The following is a 19,554-nucleotide window of genomic DNA, read 5'->3' as shown; positions in this document are numbered from 1 at the left end:
CTTCTTTTGACTTGCTGTTTGCCTGGTATGTTTTTCTCCAGCCTTTGATTTTCAGCCTATTTTTGTCTGTAATCTTGAGATGTGTCTCCTGTAGGCAGCAGATTGATGGGTTGTGTTTTCCAAGCCAGTCTCCTTTCCTCACCCTTTTAATGCCTGAGCTCAGTCCATTGATGTCAGATTATACATTTTGTGTTGTGTGTTTTCCTACCTGCTGATCTTATCAGTATGCTGTGTGTGTGTGTGTGTGTGTGTGTGTTTCATTCTTAACTTCTTTATACCCTTAAGCCAATGCTATATTGGGGCCTTGTTTTGTCATTGTTGTTCTATGTGCTCGGTGAGTGCTGTTCTTTTACCTATGCTGCATCGGCAAGGATCTTTTGTAGGGCTGGGTTTCTTTTAACGTATTCTTTGAGTTTTTCCTTGTCTTGGGAGACTCTTACTTATCCATCTATCTTGATAGATAATTTGGCTAGGTAGAGGATTCTTGGGTTTGTATTATTTTCCTTCAAATTTTGGAATATGTTACTCCCTTCTCCACTCTTCTTTATAGTGTATGCTGATATGTCTGAACATATCCTTATTTGGGTACCTTTATATGTGATTGTTTCTTTTTCCCTAGCTGCTCTCATGATTTTCTCCTTTTCCTCAACGTTGGATAATTTGACTATTATGTGTCTTCTTCTTGGGATTCAGTCTAGCTGGTGTTCTTTCAGCCTCCTGATGGTTGCCTGGTTTTCATTCATTAAGCTGGAAGTTTTCCTCCAAGAATTCTCTCACTATTTTTACCAGTGACTTATTTGTTATGTCTTCCTTTGATAATTCAATTATTTTGTTGTTTCTCTTCATAGCATCATACACAGTTCTTAGGTTTTCTTCAACTTCTCTGAAGATCTTATTTGACTCTTTTTCATGTTTGTTAAAATCTGCCACCAGATAGTTCATTGGTGCTGTTCTCTGCCTCCACAGTTGGTTGGCAAAGAGCACTGGGCTCTCTCTGGGAGACATGTAGGAATGCTTCTTTGAACTTCCTATGGGGTTGGCCTACCATTTTATCCTCCAGTGGCTTCACTCTTTCTCTAGCCAACTAGTATTCTGTTATTTGCAGGGCAAGTTGGATGGTCCTTTCAGCAGACGCTGGTTGAGTGGTTGTTGACACACAAGGATGGTGCTGCACTGGATGATCTCACAAAAAGCCGTGGTGGTATGGCCGACGGGTGCTTGGGGCACCAAATAGGGCATGCAGGGGTGCCTGCAACAATGGTAGTGCCACAGAAGGCAGTTGGGTGTGCCCTCTTTGGTGTAGAGCACCGTGGATGGTGGGTGGACTTTCTTTGTCAGCTAGATTGCCACAGAGGTGGAAAGAGGTTCCCACAGCAGAGTGGAGTGCTGGAAAATGTTGGCAGAGCTGCCTTAGGCCAACTGAGGCACTATGGTAGACCGGAGGATGTTCCCTCAGTCATGTGGGATCACAGGATGGTTTGGAGCTCCCCCAGACATGCAGGTGAGACTTCCCCTGGAAAAGGTGGGTAGGTTTTCCCCAGTGCATATTACACTGCAAAATGCAGGTGGGCAGGTGGGATTTCCCCTGGAAGAAGGTGGACAGACTTTCCCCTGCTGATGTGTTATACTACAGAGGTTGGAGCTCTCCCAGCTGGGTGGAGGGGAGCTATAATTGCCTATAATTGCCCTAGGCTGAGGGGAGTGGCCTGGAGGTCTGCAGTGGCTTGCGAGAGAAAAGGAAAGAGAAAAAAGAAAAAAAAATAGAGCCAGCTGACTGTGGGGGAAAGAGAGAAGAGATACAAAAGTAACTATATAGCTAAGCCTGATTGCGTGACTGGGGCTGGAGACTTTAAATCCTGCCCCAAGGCAGCAGTAAGTTGTGGCTGTGTTGAGATAAATCCCTTGAGCTGGCTGAAGGGGCCCTACTCTGCCTAAGATGTTGCATGGTTAAGGTTTAGCCTTAGCCAGCCTCCACTGTGGTAAACCAAAAGCCCACAGCTCCTCAAAACTTAGTGGATCTGTGCCTACTTATCTTTATGATGTTCCTCCTGTGACCCAGCTGTGTGGAATTCTCTTTTAGTGATTCTCCTGTGCTGATGTCAATGGAGTCCCTGTGGTATGTGTTAATCAGTCTCTATCCATACCAGATGTTTTTAGTTCCTTCATATATTGATGGAAATTTAAGCTGTTTCCATTTTTTTTTTTTGTAATAGTGAACTGCACGGTGATGAACATTGAAGAACAGATGTCTGGTTGTGGTCTATTTCTTAATTCTTCTGGGTATATGCCTAGTAGTGGGATTGGTGGATCGTGAGATATCTCAATTTCCAACTGTTTTAGGTATCACCAAATCATTTTCCACAGTGGTTGTACACATCTACATGATCATGAGCAGTAAATGAGAGTTCATATCTCACCATACCCCCTCCAACATTTGTTGTTTTGTGTTTTTTTGTTTTTTAATTTGGACTATCTTTGTGGGTGTTAGGTGGTATCTCATAATTATTTTAATTTTCATTTCTCAGATGGTTAATGATCTGAAACATGTTCTAATATTTTTATTGGCCATTAGTGTTTCCTCCTTTGTAAGTATTCTGGATGAGTCTTTTGCCCACTTCCTCAGTGAGCTGTTCATTTTTTTCTTGTTGTAAGCTTGGAGGATTCTGTAGATTTTAATAATAAACCCTTTATCTGATATGTCATTACTATCTTTCCAAGTTTGTGGACTCATTACTTTCTTGCTGAAGTCTTTCGATGTACACAAGTGTTTTATCATTAGTATGTCCCATCCATCTATTTTATCTTCCTCTGAGAGTGTATCCTTCAACAAGTCTGATAGCCTATGGATGATTCCCTGTGCTAAGATTCTTAGCTTTGTCCAAGTTCTCTCATTGATTATCCTGATAGTTTGGGGTGTTACCTCGAGGTCTGTAATCCACCTTGAATTTGTTTAAACAGGGTATACACGTCCCATTTGATTTGGGAAGAGAGCCTTATCAAATATCAGTTGTCTGTATGTTGCTCTTCTTATTTCTGGATTTTCTGTTCTTTTCTTTTAGTCTAGGTATCTCTTATTATACCAGTACCTTGCTGTTTTGACAACTGTGACTGTGTAATAACTTTTAAAGTCTGTAATGCCACCATGCACACTTTATTCTTTCTGTTGAAGAGCTCTCTGGCAAATCTGGGCTTCTTCCCTTTCCATATGAAGTCAGTAATCATTTTTTCCCATTATTGTGGGAAAAAAAAGATGCTGGTATTAATATCGGGATTGATGTGAATTTATATAGTGCCTTAGGTAGGACTGATATCTTTACAATATTGAGTTTTCTGATCTATGAGCATGGAACAATATTCCATTTGTGAAGTTCCCTTTGGTTTCTTATAATAATGCTCTATAATTTTCCTCATACAGACTTTCATTTTTTGGTTAGGTATATCCTTAGATATTTCATTTTATGTTTGGCTACTGTGCAGGATGCTACCTTCTTGATCTCTTTTTCTGTAATCTCATCAGTTGTATATAGCAGTCCAATTGCTTCTGCTTATTGATCTTGTATGCTGTGACTCTACCATATTCTTCTATGGGTTCCAGTATTCCTATGTGGAACCTTTGGAATTCTCAGTACATAAAATCATGTCATTTGCAAATAACAATATTTTCACTTCTTATTTCCCCAGATGTATTCTTTTTATATCATTCCATTTTATTATATTATTAGGTAGGACCTCCATGACAATGTTGAATAAAAGTGTTATACTTGTCTGGTTCCCTTTTGCACAGGGATTCTTTTTATCCCTTTTCCCCATTGAGAAAAAGTTCAATAAGTGAGGAGTTGGTGTGATACATTTTAATATATGATCTTCAGTACCATGTTACAGATGCTGGAAATCAGGCTAAATGAGCTTGAATTAGCATTCTCAAATTACTTTAAACAATGTATTAATTCCACAAGCTTTGTTTGACAAGAGAAACTCATTTTCATCTACATCTCTAATGTCTACATTTCAGATCTATTTCACTTAAAAATTTCTTCTTAACATCCCCCCCCTGAAAAAAAAGTAAAAAAATTCTTCTCATGTGACTTAATCTTCTTTTTGCAGATTAATATTTAGCATGCTTACTTAATTGAAAGCATTTTTATCACCTCTCTTCCTCTTCATTTTCCTGAGTTTTCTTGGGAAACGTTTTCTCTTCCTTTGACTTTCCAATTATATATCTACATTTCCAAAAGCACTTCTCTAAAGTTCACATTTTATTAAAGTAACAAGAGAAAGAGACACAAATACAGCTCATGCACTTCTCTTTGCAAAGCATAGTAGAAGCACATACGCATTAATCCTCAACCAAATAATTTCTTAAGATGTTTTGAAACCCCTTGTTTATTTTCTTTTGGAGTTCTGTCCTTATGGGAAGCAATAACTTTACTGTGTCTCCTTTGGTTGAGTCTTTGCAAAGTCACTATCTGTCGTGTCTATTTCCTCATTATCTTGATTTGCTGGGATAAACTCTTCTTCTGCCTTGGTTTTACATGAATGAACAACCTAGTGTACTCTGTTTATTCATGTTATTTTCCATGGGTCACACTCTGTTTTAATTTAAGCATGATCTATTCTTTAAAGTCACTTATTGTCACTCTAGTACCTGCAGACACAAATTTAATTCCCCTTTGCTAACTATCCTGTGTCCTGGCTTTTTTCCTTCTTCTCTTTTAGTCTTTCTCATTTATTAATCATGGACAATGCTACCTCTATTCTGAAGTCATGGTTACCATGTCAAAAAAATTCCTCAAGCAGGTGTTTGGGTACATTTGATGATAATAGACACATTGAAAGTCACATTGACTCATACCCCAGAACTATCCAATGGTGACGGCTAGCATACTTCTGTGATGCTGGAAACTATGACGCTGATAGTTCAAAAGTCCACAATCACCTTAAGTGAACAGGTTTTAGTGGAGCTCCAGACTAAGAACAGACAATGAAGAAGGACTTGGCTGCCCACTTCAGAGCAAGAAGTCACTGAAAATCTTATGAATAACTTCCAAACATTATCAGATACTGAACATTGTTGAGCATAGTGTTGAAAGATGGGCCTCTTGGGTTGGAGTGCATTCAAAATGGGACTGAAGAACAGCTGATTTCTCAGAGTGAAGTTGTCATGTTGAAGTTAGTTAGTAAAACCCAAGAGGCTGAAGCCTTTGCGGTCTTCATTTGCTGATGGGGCAAGACTCCAGGAAAGGAGAAACAGCTGCAAAGATCAGCTAATGATTAGAACTTTAAGGGTGTGAAGTATCTAGGAAAATTGGAGGTGGTAAAAAATGAAAATGAATACATAAAGATTGATATACCAAGCATTCATGAACTGAAATTGACTGTTATTGGCAATTTTGATTAAGGAAATAATATAATTTACTATGCCAGGAATAACAGGATTTCCTATGCCAGGAAAAATAATCAAGAGGAATGACATGGCATTTATTTTAAAAATGAGCATTTCAAAATAAACCATGATGTACAGTGTTGTCTTTGGTGGGATTACATCCATCTGCCTTCAAAGAAATCCAATCAATACAACTATTATTTAAATTTATGCATCAACCACAAGAACAAATGAGTAAGAAATAGAAGAATTGAAATTGATCAAACATGCAATCAAGATGCTTTGATAATTATTGGTGATTGGAATGCAAAGGTATGCATTGGTGATTGGAATGCAAGGAAATAAACAAGAAGGAACAGTACTTGAAAAATATGGAGTTGGTGCTAAAAATTATGCTGGAGATCATATGATAGAATTTTGCAAAACCCCAAACTAATAGCAAATTAATAGCAAATACCTTGTTTTCAACAACACAAGCAGCAACTATATGTGTGGACTTCTCCAGATAGAATACACATAAATCAAATTGACTACATCTGTGGGAAGAGATCATGGAGAAACTCATTATCAGCAGCTACAAGAAGGATAGGTTGACTGCGGGACAGACCATCAATTGCTTCATATGCAAATTTAGGATAAAGCTGAAGAACACTAAAAAAAAAATTTAAAAATCCACCAGAGCCAAAATATGGCCTTGAGTTTATCCCACCTGAATTTAGAGAACATCTCAAGAACAGATTTGGCACATTGAACGCTAATGACAGAATATCTGATGTAGGAGGATATCAAGAACATCATTCATAAAGAAAGCAAAAGATTATTAAAAAGACAGGAAAGAAAGAAAAGATTAAAGTGGATCTCAGAAAGGACTCTGAAACTTGCTCTTACTCCTAAAGCAGCTAAAGTAAATAGAAATGATAAAGTCAAAGAGCTGAATAGAAAATTTCAAAGGGCAACTTGAGAAGACAAAGCCATATACTATAATTAAAGAGGTGAAGATATAGAAGACATAGAATTAGAAACTCTAAAGAGAAGATCACACTCCACATATCTTACACTGAAAGAACTCAAGAAAAATTCAAGCCTCAAGTTGGAGTTTCAAGATTGAAAGCTTCTCTCAGCAAAATATTGAATGATGCAGGAAGTATCCAAAGAAGATGGAAATAATATACAGTCATCGTACCAAAAATAACTAGTCAACAGTTACTCTTTAGAGGCAAGGATAGGGAATACTTTATCTCACATAACTCACACTTAAGACGTATTAGCAGGGGAGATGAGTCCTATTAGCAGATGAGACATATTAGCAGGGGAGAAGAGCATCAAGTTTGGTAAAGTAGAAGGGCAGGAAAAAAGAAGGCTCTAAAGGAGATAGACTGACACCATGATTGCAATCAACGGCTCAAGCAACAGGGGAAAAATGTGAAGTTGGTGCAGGACGGAGCAGTTTCACTCTATTGTGCAGAAGATCACTATGGGTTTGAACTGACTAGAAGGCAACAACAACATCAGATTTGAATCTACTCAAAAGTACCCTGGTTGTAATGGAAGCAATAGCAACTTGTTTTAGTATGTGTTTAAAGATGGTCAGCATTTGGGAATATTGGAGTTGTAATTGTGAGTCAGTATCCCCACTTGAGCTTTCGCCTCTCTTTCCAGTTCTTTGGCTGAAAGCCAGAATTTTACTAACTTGTCCTTTGAACTACTCATCATGTCAAAAACATTCTACAATTCTTTTTGCATCAGGTTTAAGTCAAAATATTTGTTTTATTCCAAAAAATTAAACAAATATTTTGAGGAGCTAATACAGCTATCTCATTGTTCCACAGTTAGATCATACCAAGCAGTACTGTACACTTGCTACCAGTTTCAAACCATTCCCTTCCTTCTTGAACTTGACATCCTCTCCCTTTCACTCTCTCAAAGGTTTCTCATGCAATGGAACCTCCATTTCCACACAAATGTGAGGTGGATGGAAATGATACTAAAGGCTCAAGTAGAAGGAAAATGTTTTGGAAATTATGATGGCAACATATATATAGATGTGCTTGATACAATTGATGTATGGATTGTTATAAGAGCTGTAAGAGCCCCCAATAACATTATTTATTAAAATAAAATTTAAATGACATAAACAGGAAAATTAAACCAATCTGGCACAATTCCTATAACCTGATAAATTTCTCTGTATTATAACTTACTGTGTTCTTTTATTTTCTCTCTCAAAACCTATCTGGCTATTTTTAGGAGTTTAAATTACTGATTTGAAGTTCTTAATCAAGTTACAATTCAGGAAAAGTGTTTTTCAGGGCATATTCTTTAACCCTACTTTTTCCATCTGTATGCTGAGCAAGAATACAGTCTCAGGATTGGAAGAAAACTCATTGACAGCTTGCAATATACAGATGACACAACCTGCTTGATGAAAGTGAGACGATTTGATACCCTTACTAATGGAAAGCAGACTACTACCATCCGTATGAATTGCACTTTGAAAAACCAAAAACAAAATCTTCAAAATTGGATCAATAAGAAACATTATGATAAATGGAGAACAACTGAAGTTGTCAAGGATTTTATTTTACTTGGACTCATAATCAAAACCCCTGGAAGCAGCAGTCAAGAAATCAAATGATATATCAATCAAATCATTGCAAAAACCTCTTTAAAAGGCTAAAAAGCAGAATGTCACCTGGAGGACTTAGATAAACCTGGCAATTCAGCTAATTTTCAATTGTCTCATGATTTAGCCTGGATTCTCCAGAGAAGCAAAACCAGTGACGTGTGTGTGTGTGTGTGTGTGTGTGTGTGTGTGTGAGAGAGGTGTCTAAGTTCAGTCTAGTTTAGGTATAAGCTGGAGGATTCTCCTGACTCTTGTAGTTGCAGGAGCCACTGAACAGGAAACAGCAAGATGGAATTGGAAGACGCATGGATGCAGAGCTAACGGCATCAGTGTCAGCCAAATGAATCCTAGGTCTGTCATGCACTGATTGCTGTTAGGATTGGCAAGCGATATTTTAGGTTGGAAAACCAGATGCAGGATCCAGATTCAGCACTAGAAGTGAGATGGTTTCTGCACACTGTCAATCTAAACCAAGAAAGGCCCTACCTGCAATGAAATCTCCCTCAATTATATCAAGACTGACAAGATTAGGGAGGTGGTGCTCACCCCATTCTTCCCCAAACTTGGGTACTTCATGGAAGACCGCATAGTATCATGGAACTGACCACACTGTGTTCCATTATAACATGGGAGCATCCTGAACCATCCAAATTAAAATAGAACCTATCACACATCATATGCATGCAAAATTTGGAGAACAAACAAGGAAGAACACAGAAAAAAATGATGCATTTGAATTATGATGTTGGTGAAGAATATTGAACTACCAGGAGAATACGCAAATCTGTCCCGGAAGAAAGGCTGGGAGGCTATTCTCACTCATTTGTTCACTCACTGTCATCGAGTCAATGCTGGCTCATAGAGACCCTCTGTGGGTTTCTGAGACTGTAACTACTTATGGTTACAAAAAGCCCATTCTTTCTCCTGCTGGGGGTTTTGAACTGCAGACCGTGTGGATTGCAGCCCAACACTTAAGCACTGCATCACCAGGTCTCAGTAGGAGCCTCTTAGGAAGTGAGAATGGCCAGACTTTCTCACACATACTTTTACATTTTATTAGGAGAGATCAGGTTTTGATAAAAGTACATCCAGCTCATTAGAATAGAGGCCAATTTAAATAAATAAAACTCAAGGGCATGGATCAGCACAGTGCCTACAACAATGGGTTTAACAATAGTGAGAATGGAATAGGAATGGGCAGTGTTTCATTCTATTGTACATCAGGTCACAGTATGTCAGAATTGATTCAATAGCATCTAACAACAATAATTTGAGTTAAAAGGTATCAAGTAAATCACTACAGCAAAGAAAAATTCCGGGTCCAGTTTTTGTTGGCTTGGTAACTATATATATATAAAACAAAGGCAGGGATACTGTTTCACTGAAATTGTGAAAGTATATATTAACTCGATAAATTAATATGTGACATTTATATATTTTCTACAGTGAATATAAATTGCTAAATTTAAGATGATCTAAACAACACTAAATGCCACTTTAGGTAGCTTGGTACATAATATTAGACAGTAGTGTTTTGATACCTGTGCTCATTTTATTTAATGATTGGCATAAATAATTTTAGGCAAATGACTACCCAAATCAGAATATATATACGTACAATAGACAAACACACGATGTAATTAATTCGTCCCCCTCGTTGCAGATCACTACTCAAAATCTGCAGGTCTCAGTATGCCTGTGTAGAGGGTTTACTGTATCACATAGAAAAGCAATGTGTTTGCTTCTCCACTACTAACAATGCAATCTGGAGTCAATCCCCTTCCCCAGAATGGAAGCTGATGACAAAGGCATAAAATAATTCTGATATGCTTTGCTCTTTGACATGACACAGAAAAAGAATGCATCACCTTAATCCTGATGAAGCAGTGGGTTTTGGATGGAGTTACCAAAGTTTCACTATTCCTTTTCTAACATCATTTCAAAACTTCTAATTAGCAACGGGTTTTCCTTGATGTTATGCTCTTTTTATGAAACACAGAAAGAAAAATTAAAAAAAAAAGCTTTTCCTTACAAAAAGGTTGTTGCATCTATTACTAGAAGTCTCTTCTAGCATAGAGACGGTAACAAGTGACTGGACTCTCAGATCTGAAGAAGTTACTAGATAGAGCTTCTGCATTGGAAAGGCAAATGATTTATATGAATCAAAGGCTCCAATATTAGACATTTATTTTAAAAAGCTAACACCTTGTGAAATTCTATTTTATTATAATTATTTTGCATCCTGTAAGGATCATTCATAATTCTAAATCAATTTTCTAAGGTGATAGCCACTTGCTTTGCAGCATTAATAAATTCAATGATTCTGCATTGTATTTTATTGTACTAACTGCCTATAAAAATGGAATATATTGGGTCCCAGGCTAGCAGTTTCACAATGCTATGGAATATACACAAATTGATATAGTTAATTTTACCTTTTAGGAGATTTAAAACAATATTTTATTTTTTATTGAAACTAATAATATCCTACATGTTCTTTACAAAGATTTTTATTGCAATATATTTTTCTAATATTACCATGAAAAATATTTTCCATAACTGGGAATTATTAAAATACAACAAAATGAATGGCATTTGGAGAAAATGTCAAAATGTTAATAAGAGTATTCAACTAAAAGAAGCTCTGAAACCACTACAAGGGCAAGACTCCCTGATTCCACCTGAATGCTGATTGGACATACTAAGGAAATCGAGCCAATGAGTCTAGATTTATTGGTCATATATTTGCCTATTCAAGGGTGGAAAATAATCCTACAAAAATACAAGCAAAGCTCTACCATCTTCTGCACATAACCTCTCTTTTTTGGAGAAACAATTTTTGACCCATTAGTTGGCCTTAGTAGAGACTGGATGCTTAACCAAGAGCCATCAAATCACCATCAGGCTTGAGGTGCTTATCATGACAGGGTATTGTCTCTGATCCATAGAGTTGTGAAGGTGACATGCACAACCATACTCTGTCATTCAATAGAAGAGGTACATACTTGGTCCTGCTTGGATTTCAGCAGGAATTGAAGGCAAAAGTAAGTTGCATGAAGAAGTGACCCAAACGCCCGTGGTCTGCAATCTTGTCATGTTATCTTCCTTCTCACACTATGCACTATGCCCTCCTGGGGATTTCCTTGTGGTCAATTGACTGAGAAAGAGAAAACTGATGCTGGTTTAGGGATGATTTTATGTAATATCCACACACCACTCAAAATTGTATCACACCAGTACTGCATCCTTTTTCTGGGATCTCCCTCTTAAGGATAGTGGTGGGAGACAATCTTCCAAATGGCCAGAGCTTCTAGCAGTGCAGCTATTAGTCCACTTTGCTTTGAAGGAGTCATGGCCAAGTATGAGATTATATTAGGATTCATGGACTGTGTTCAATGGTATGGCTGGATGGTCATAAAGTTGAAAGGAAGATAATTGGAAAATTGGTGACAAGGTGTAGGAAAAGGTATGTGGATAGACTTCTCAGAAATGTCCAATGAAGTGAAGCTATCTGTGTATCATGTGAATCCTCACCAAAGGATAACCTTGGCCGCAGAAATCTTTAACAAGTACATCTCATTCTATCTGCTGATATTGAACTTCTCTATGGTCTCTTTCCACAGATGTAGTCAACTTGAATTCTGTGTATTCCATCTGGAGAGGCCTATGTATATAGTGACCTTTTGTATTGTTGAAAAATGGTGTTTGCTATGAAAAAGTTAGTGGTCTTGCAAAATTCTATCATGTGATCTCCACTCTTTTCTTTCATCAAGGCCGTATCTTCCAACTACTTTTCCTTCCTCCCTTTTCAAAACTTTCACTCACCAGTCACCAATATTTATCAACGCTTTTTGACTGCACATTTGATCAATTTCACACTGATGATGCCACTTTAGAGAACATGAAAAGAACAGATTTGACACATTGAACATTAAAGACAGAGACATGAAGAGTTGGGGAATGACATTAGAAACGTGATATATGAAAAACACAAAAGGTCATTCAAAAGACAGAAAAGATCAAAATGGATGGCAGAAGTTACTCTGAAACTTGCTCCTGACCATAGAGTAGCTAAGGCAGATAGAAGAAATAATGAAGTGAAAGAGCTGAATAGAGAATTCCAAAGGGCATTTCATGAAGACAACGTAAAATATAACAAAGATCTAAAGTTAGAAAACCAAAAAGGAAAAACACATTCAGCATATCTTAAACTGAGAGAACTAAAGAAAAATTCAAGCCTTGTTTTTCAATATTAAAAGATTCTATGGGAAAATGTTGAATGATGCAGGAAGTATAAAAAGAAGATAGAAGGAATAGAAAGAGTCATTGTCTATTCATCCAACCACTTCAAGAGGTACCACGTGATCAAAAACCAATGCTACTGAAGGAAGAAGTCCAAGCTGGACTGAAGGCATTAGTGGAAACCACGTCTCCAGGAATTGACAGGATACTAATAGAAATGTTGCAACAAGCTGAAAAACATTGGAAGGATTCAGTAGTCTATGCCGAGAAATTTGGAAGACAGTTACTTGGCCAAATGACTAGAAGAGATTCATATTTGTAACCATTCCAATGAAAGGTAACCCTAACAGAATGAACAAATGATACAAAAATATCATCCATATCACATGCAATGTGTGGAATATAACCCAACAATGAATGCAGCAGTACATTGACAGCGAGCTCCCAGAAATTCAGGTCAGATTAAGAAGAGGACATGGAACAAGATATATTACTGATAATTTCAGGTGGATCTGGTCTCAAAACAGAAAATACCAGAAAGATGTTTAGTTATGATTGTTGATTATGCCAAGGCATTTGCGTGTGTGTCATAACAAATTATGAATAGCCTTGAGAAGAATGGGTATTCCAGAACACTATCACAGGCTTGAGGAGAACCTATACATGGACCAATAAGTAGGCAGCTGTACAAACAGAACAAGAAAACACTACAGGGTTGAAAATCAGGAGAGCTGTATGTTAGGGTTGTATCCGCTCACCATACTTGTTCAGTCTGGCTGCTGAGAAAATAATCTGAGAAGCTGAATTATAAGAAGAAGAGTGTGGCATCAGGATTGGAGCAAGGTTTATTCACAACTTTTGATATGCACATGACAACACACTTTGCTTGCTGAAAATGAGGAGAAATTGGGGCACTTGCTAATAAAGATAAAGGATTGTTCTTCAGTATGGATTACAACTCAATGTAAAGAAATCCTCACAACTGGACCGATAGGTATCATCATGATAAATGGGAAAAGGGGTTGAAAGTTATGAAAGATTCTGTTTACTTGGCTTCACAATCAATGCTCATAGAAGTAGCAGTCAGGAGAACAAAAGACATATTGCATTAGCTAAATCTGCTGCACAAAATCTCTTTAGAGAATTGAAGAGCAAGTATGTTATTTTGAGGACTAAGGTGTACCTGACCCAAGTTATAGTGTTCTCCATTGCATCACATGAATGTGAAAGGTGGACATTAAGTAAGGAAGACCAAAGAAGAGTGGAAGCATTTGAATTATGGTGCTGTTGAAAAACACTGAAAGTAGCACGCACTACCAAAAACAGAAATAAAAAACCAACACACCTGTATTGGAAGAGGTATAGCCAGAATGTTCCTTAGAAGGTGGGATAGCAAGACGTCCTCTTCCATACTTTGGCCACATCATTAAAAGAGAATAATCCTGGAAAATGGCATCATGTTGAGTAAAGAAGGAGAGGAGCAGTGAAAAAGGTGGATTATCAGAATGGCTGCAAGAATGGGCTCAATAACAACATTTGTGAGTACGGTACAAGAGAACACATTGTTTCAAGTTGTTGAGCATGAGGTCTCTGTGAGTGAGATCCAACCGGACAATGTCCAACAACTACAACCACAACATATATTCGTGCCCAAATCTAAAAAAGACACCATCATCATGCCAATTCTGACTCATCGGCTCTGGGGCTGTGACATTTCAGTCTGTACACGAGCAGACAGCCTCATCCTTCTTCTGTGCAGCAGCTGGTAGGTTTGATGCGAGTTTTAACCACTGACTTTGAGCTTAGCGGACCAAAGTTGGCCAGCCAGTGCCACCAATGTCATTGTACTCATGCCAACCCCCTTTGAAAGGGTATGTTCACAAAATTCATATGGGAGATTCACATGTGCCCTACAATCCATCCGTCTATTTCTAGTTTTAAAATGTCTACACAATGGAATCATTGGATTTCCTTGAAAAATAAATCAAGCACTTCTATATTTCTTTGTCACAGCAGAAAAATATTTGCATTTGAAAGCCCGAAAACTGGAGAAGAAATGTTTCATTCCTTTGTGAAAATACAGCCCTTCCAGCGGAGATTGTGATTACTGACAAAGGCAAAATGACAGAGACGTCTCAGTTCCATGACTCCTGCTTCCCCCATGCCCAGAGCCCTCTGAAGAGCTAGCACAACAGGTCATCACTTCATTTTCTGACTTGTAATTACCCCTATCTAAACTATCACCGCTTTTCCAGAGGCCTGTGTTGCTTTTCTCCTCTCCCCACTTAGAGCTGATGTTGACATTTTCTTTTAAACCTATCTGCTTGAGCTCTGCTCCCTGAGACCCTTCGCATTCCTACCCAAAGACAAATACTTTGTGTTGCAGATATTGTCTTATTCAGGCCACAATATACAGATGAGATTTTTTCCCTTAGTAAACCAAACTAGATTTTCAAATTAGCTGAAGGTAGCAAAAGAAAAACAATGCTTGTGCTGTCCCCTAGGCTTACTCTTTACAGAACAGACAGCTATTTCTCTCCTCCTGTGCAGCAGTTGGGTGGGTACAACTCTGACAAATTAGCAGCCACGTGATTGATCATTACTCTTCAAAACAAACAAAAAATGAATTGTTGTCGAGTGGAGTTCGACTTATAGCAACAGCATGGGACAGAAGGGAAATGGCCCGTGGAGTTTCCAAGGCTGCACATCTTTATGGAGGTGGACACCGGCATCTTTCTCCCATAGAGTGACTGGTGGGTTCTGTGCACTAACCCAGCCCAATGCATGAGCCTCACACTTTGACCACTGCACCATCAGAACCTCTTGGTGAAAAAATCATCACAATCAATTCTCAGAATATTTTCTTCTCATACTCATTGGTGTTAGTTCCTCATTTCCCCCTATCCCTTCCTACGAAGTCCATAGTCAATTGTTAAGCCAGTTTCTGTCTCTGGAGATCTACCTAGCCTGGATTTCCTATACAGAAAATCATACAAAACACAAACAGGAAGCAGAAAAACAAACAACAACAATAATGACCAGACTAAGCAGAACAACCTCAATCATAAAGAAAGGAGAAATTATTAAAAATGGAACCAATTTTAAAATGGGTCTAAAGGGAGAGCAAATGATAAGGTTTGCCATAATCGAGTTCACAATGCTCTCTGTCTGATAGCAAGGCTATTCACATCAACTATGGTCAATCCCACTACAGTCCTTCCCTCCACCAACTAGCTATGGAAGGCCTTGCTACCCTCACCTATGTTTATAGGGGAGTCACTGGAGGCCTAATCCATGTGGAGATTCTGTAAATGGATTTTGGGCTTCCACTGTCTGCCATAGCCTTCTGCAAAACAGGTGTTCACGATTTAAGTGCTGATACCATTCCGTCATTCAGATTTTGTGTTGTATTATCTATAATCCTTGGATCACACCAACTGGTGTGCTTCTTTCTTCCACATGGACATAGTTAATGCCTCATTTAGATGTCTGCTTGTGTGAAAACCTTTAAGCCACCAAGACTTCTTAATTGATTTTCTACATCCCACAGTTATATGATTTCAGGAAAATTACTTACGTAATTATTTGAGCCTCCTCAGTTTTCTATTTGCTCAAACATGAATATTCTTGTGTTTGTATTTGAGCCCATTTGGACTATGTGCAGAGTAGAACTGTTTTCTAGGCTGTAACCTTTCCAAAGCACATTCCTAGGACTTTTTCTGGCCCTGGCTCTGGGGCAGCTTGAACTGTGGACTTTTCATCTAGTACTTAAACATTTAAGTATCTGCGTCATCCAGAGATACCAAGCTGGGCATAATAGTGCATGTTTCCAAAATCTATTGGGAAGATTGAAAAATATCTTTCTTTTAAAAAGAATTTGATTCGAAATCCCCAGAAGAAAGATATTTCCAATTTATTTATTTATTTATTTATTTTATTTTTATTTGTTTTAATTAATCAATTTATTGGGGCTCATACAATTCATCACAATACATAGATCAATTGTGTAAAGCACATCTATACATTTGTTGCCCTCATCATTCCCAAAATTCTCTTGCCTCTTGGGTTCCCGGAATCCGCTCATTTTCCTTCCCCCCCCCTTCCCTTCCTCCTCCCCTTTCCCCCATGCACCCTTAATAATTTATAAATTATTTTTGTATCTTACATTACACTGTCCGGCGCCTCCCCTCACCCACCCCGCTGCTGCCCGTCCCCCAGAGAGGAGGCCATACGCGGCTCCCTGTGATCCATTCCCCCTTGCTACCTCCCTCTTCCCTCCTGGTATCGCCACCGTCGCCCCCGGTCCCGAGAGGCTCCTCCGTCCTAGATTCCTTGCGCTTCCAACTCCCATCCGCACCGCTGTGCATCATCTGGTCTAACCAGGTCTGCAAGGCGAAACTGGGGTCCTGGTAGTTGGGGGGAGGAAGCGTTCAAGAACTAGAGGAAGGTTGTGAGTTTCATTATTGCTATACTGTACCCTAAGTGACTCATCTCCCCACTCCCCCTCTGCAAGGTATGTCCAGTTGTCTAGAGATGGGCATTGGGTCTCCATCACGCGCCACCCTCATTGACAAGGATATGACTTTTCTCCCCGTCTTTGGGTGTTTAAAGCCTGGTCCACTTTCTTATTAGAGCAGACGAGAAATTAAAGAACTCCTTTAGCTTTACTGAAATTTATAAGATTTCCGTGAGGTTCTAAAGAACACCAGGCTATGTATAACCTGTCGACATTACTTTAGCTGACCCTTTTGACCTCGTGCTGTCTTTGAGTAGTAACTCTGCACAGTTCTGCAGGGGAAATAAAGAAGTCTCCTCAGAGAGAGTAAAATTCTATTGACTACAAACTCATTCTCTGAGATTCTTATCCATATGGCCCTGAGGAAAATGTTTAGGATCCATGTATTATAACATTTCACAGCAATTACCACTAAGTGTGAGTCATTAACTCCTATAAATGGGAAACCCACCCTCCTTGTTTCTACCCCTTGGAGTGATCTGAAATCATTTACTGTGACTCTGCTACACATAGGTCATTGTAACTCTGACCAAATGACTGGATGAGAGAATGCAAAAACTGTGTAGAGGACTCTAGCTCTCTGAGATTGGTCAGTTTTGCCATTCACCTGCATAAAAAGTGAGCTATCACTGAAGCAGGAAAGCCAATGACCAGTCGAAGGAGGAAATCATATTCAACCAGGATTCCTCATGGAAAAGCAAAGATCCCAGAGATCAGAAAGTAACCCTGATGAGAGTAGAGACCAGCACACTGAGCAGTGAGCTCCCAAGCCCACAGCCATAGCTCTATTTATAATATTTTGTTTTCAAATGTTTAAAAATTGTCTTAAAATGTATTGGTTCACACTTCATAGAAAGGAAAATTGCACAGAGATGACTGTCTCAATATTAACTAGTCAAGTTTCTGATTTATCAGTACATTTAACTCAATATTCAAAAGCAAATAAATTATTTTGAATATGACCTATAGATTGTTAATGATTTCTGACTTAATTTAATTTCTCATTTACATTTTAATTTTATTTTTTGTTAATATTCTTTCTAGAAATCTTGTGAAATATACATAAAAATGAACTCAGAAAAGATAATTTTGGAACTTATACTTGTTTTAATGAAGAATTGTTTAATAAAGAATCTGCAGGACTAAGAACAACTTTCTTTTAAAGTTGCAATGACTAAATGAGAATTTATTTTACTTATTCTATTTCTGCACCCTGAAAAATGTTTATTCATGAAATTCAACTAAAGTAAGGACTATAATGAATAAAAAAATTCACTTCAGTGAAAAAACCTCTCAGTTATCTAAAAAAACTTAAAATATAAGACTGGTTAAAATAAAAACAAAAGATTTCCTAAATGTGGAAATTTTAAGTATATTAAAATAAATTAATATTGAAAAATGATAATTTTACAGCTCAAACTAGTATAATGTGCACTTAGGCCACACTCAATGCAATATGCATGATTCATTTACATACTTATAGATGTAAAATACTTCCATTTAATTAGAACTGTTTTATTCTCTTAACAATTGGTACTTGCCACATTCTGAATGCTATCCATTCGTAATGAAAGAAAATCTACATTAAATTCTGAAGAGGACTTCAGCATTTATATTATTTTAAGTTCAACCAATTATTTTTAAAAAGGAATATATATATATATATAATGTACCTATGTAGATATTTAGGAAAGTAATAGAGGGTTTTCTGTTTGAAATTCATTTTCCACAATGAAGAGATTTATCACAGACCCTGTAACGTTTTTGAAAGCAACTTTTTCAATTATTTTCTTCTCTATTTGTGAGCACAAATGAAATTATTGCTTCTTTACCATGATCTAAGCCACTTATTTTAAAATTACAGACTTAGGCTGTAGTGATGCTCAATGAACAGTATTTGCTGATGGCAAACAGCTAAATAACTTAGTAAATATCATGTTTTCCACAGCTAATTGTACGTGTCAACTTGATTAGTTCAGTTTGCCCAGTTGTTTGATCAAATAATGTACAGATATTGCTGCAAACTTTTTCATGTGATTAACATTTCAATCAGTTGATTTCCATGGAAAGCATATAAACTTTTCATGATGGGTTGGATCTCTTCCAATCAACTAAAGAAAGCTAAAGTTTCCCAAGGAGAAGAATTCTGCTTGGTTGATAGTTTGTTATATGACCTATGGATGATGGAGTCTCCATTCCCACCACAGAGAATGAGTCAAATTCTTCTATCTCTCTTTTATAACTATGTGTGTTTACATATATTTTTTCTATCCCTATTGTCTATATCTAGCTACATATCTATTCATATATATTTACACACAGATATTTATATAGGTCATTATATATTCTAAAATAAATATATATAGATTTGAGAGTAAGTAAAAAACGAAAAGCATTGCTACAAATTCATAGAATCAATAATTAATAAAAAAATCAAATGTGCAGCTCTCTTTTCTAGAAATATCTTCCATCATGGTCTATACACTTCTGAAATGTGGAGCTCTCAGAAGAATTCTCTTCCATTTATACCATGTCAAAAAGGCAGTTTGGGCATCATCAAGGGACTCAAATTGTGTTTCTGTTCAATTTTCTTTGAGTTTGGAGAGCAATAGTAATTTTAAAGGGACTTGGTTATGCTTTCAGGGTGCATGAGGTAAATAAGGTCCTCCAGCTAAATTCTCTCTCTCTTTTTTAAAATCAATTTATTGGGGCTCATACAATTCATCACAATACATAGATCAATTGTGTAAAGCACATCTATACATTTGTTGCCCTCATTATTCCCAAAAT

The sequence above is a fragment of the Echinops telfairi genome, unplaced genomic scaffold, assembly GCF_000313985.2.
Source record: "Echinops telfairi isolate 266 unplaced genomic scaffold, ASM31398v2 ScPeMD7_9;HRSCAF=40, whole genome shotgun sequence".
Lineage (NCBI taxonomy): Eukaryota > Metazoa > Chordata > Mammalia > Afrosoricida > Tenrecidae > Echinops > Echinops telfairi.
This window is presented reverse-complemented; position numbering follows the sequence as displayed.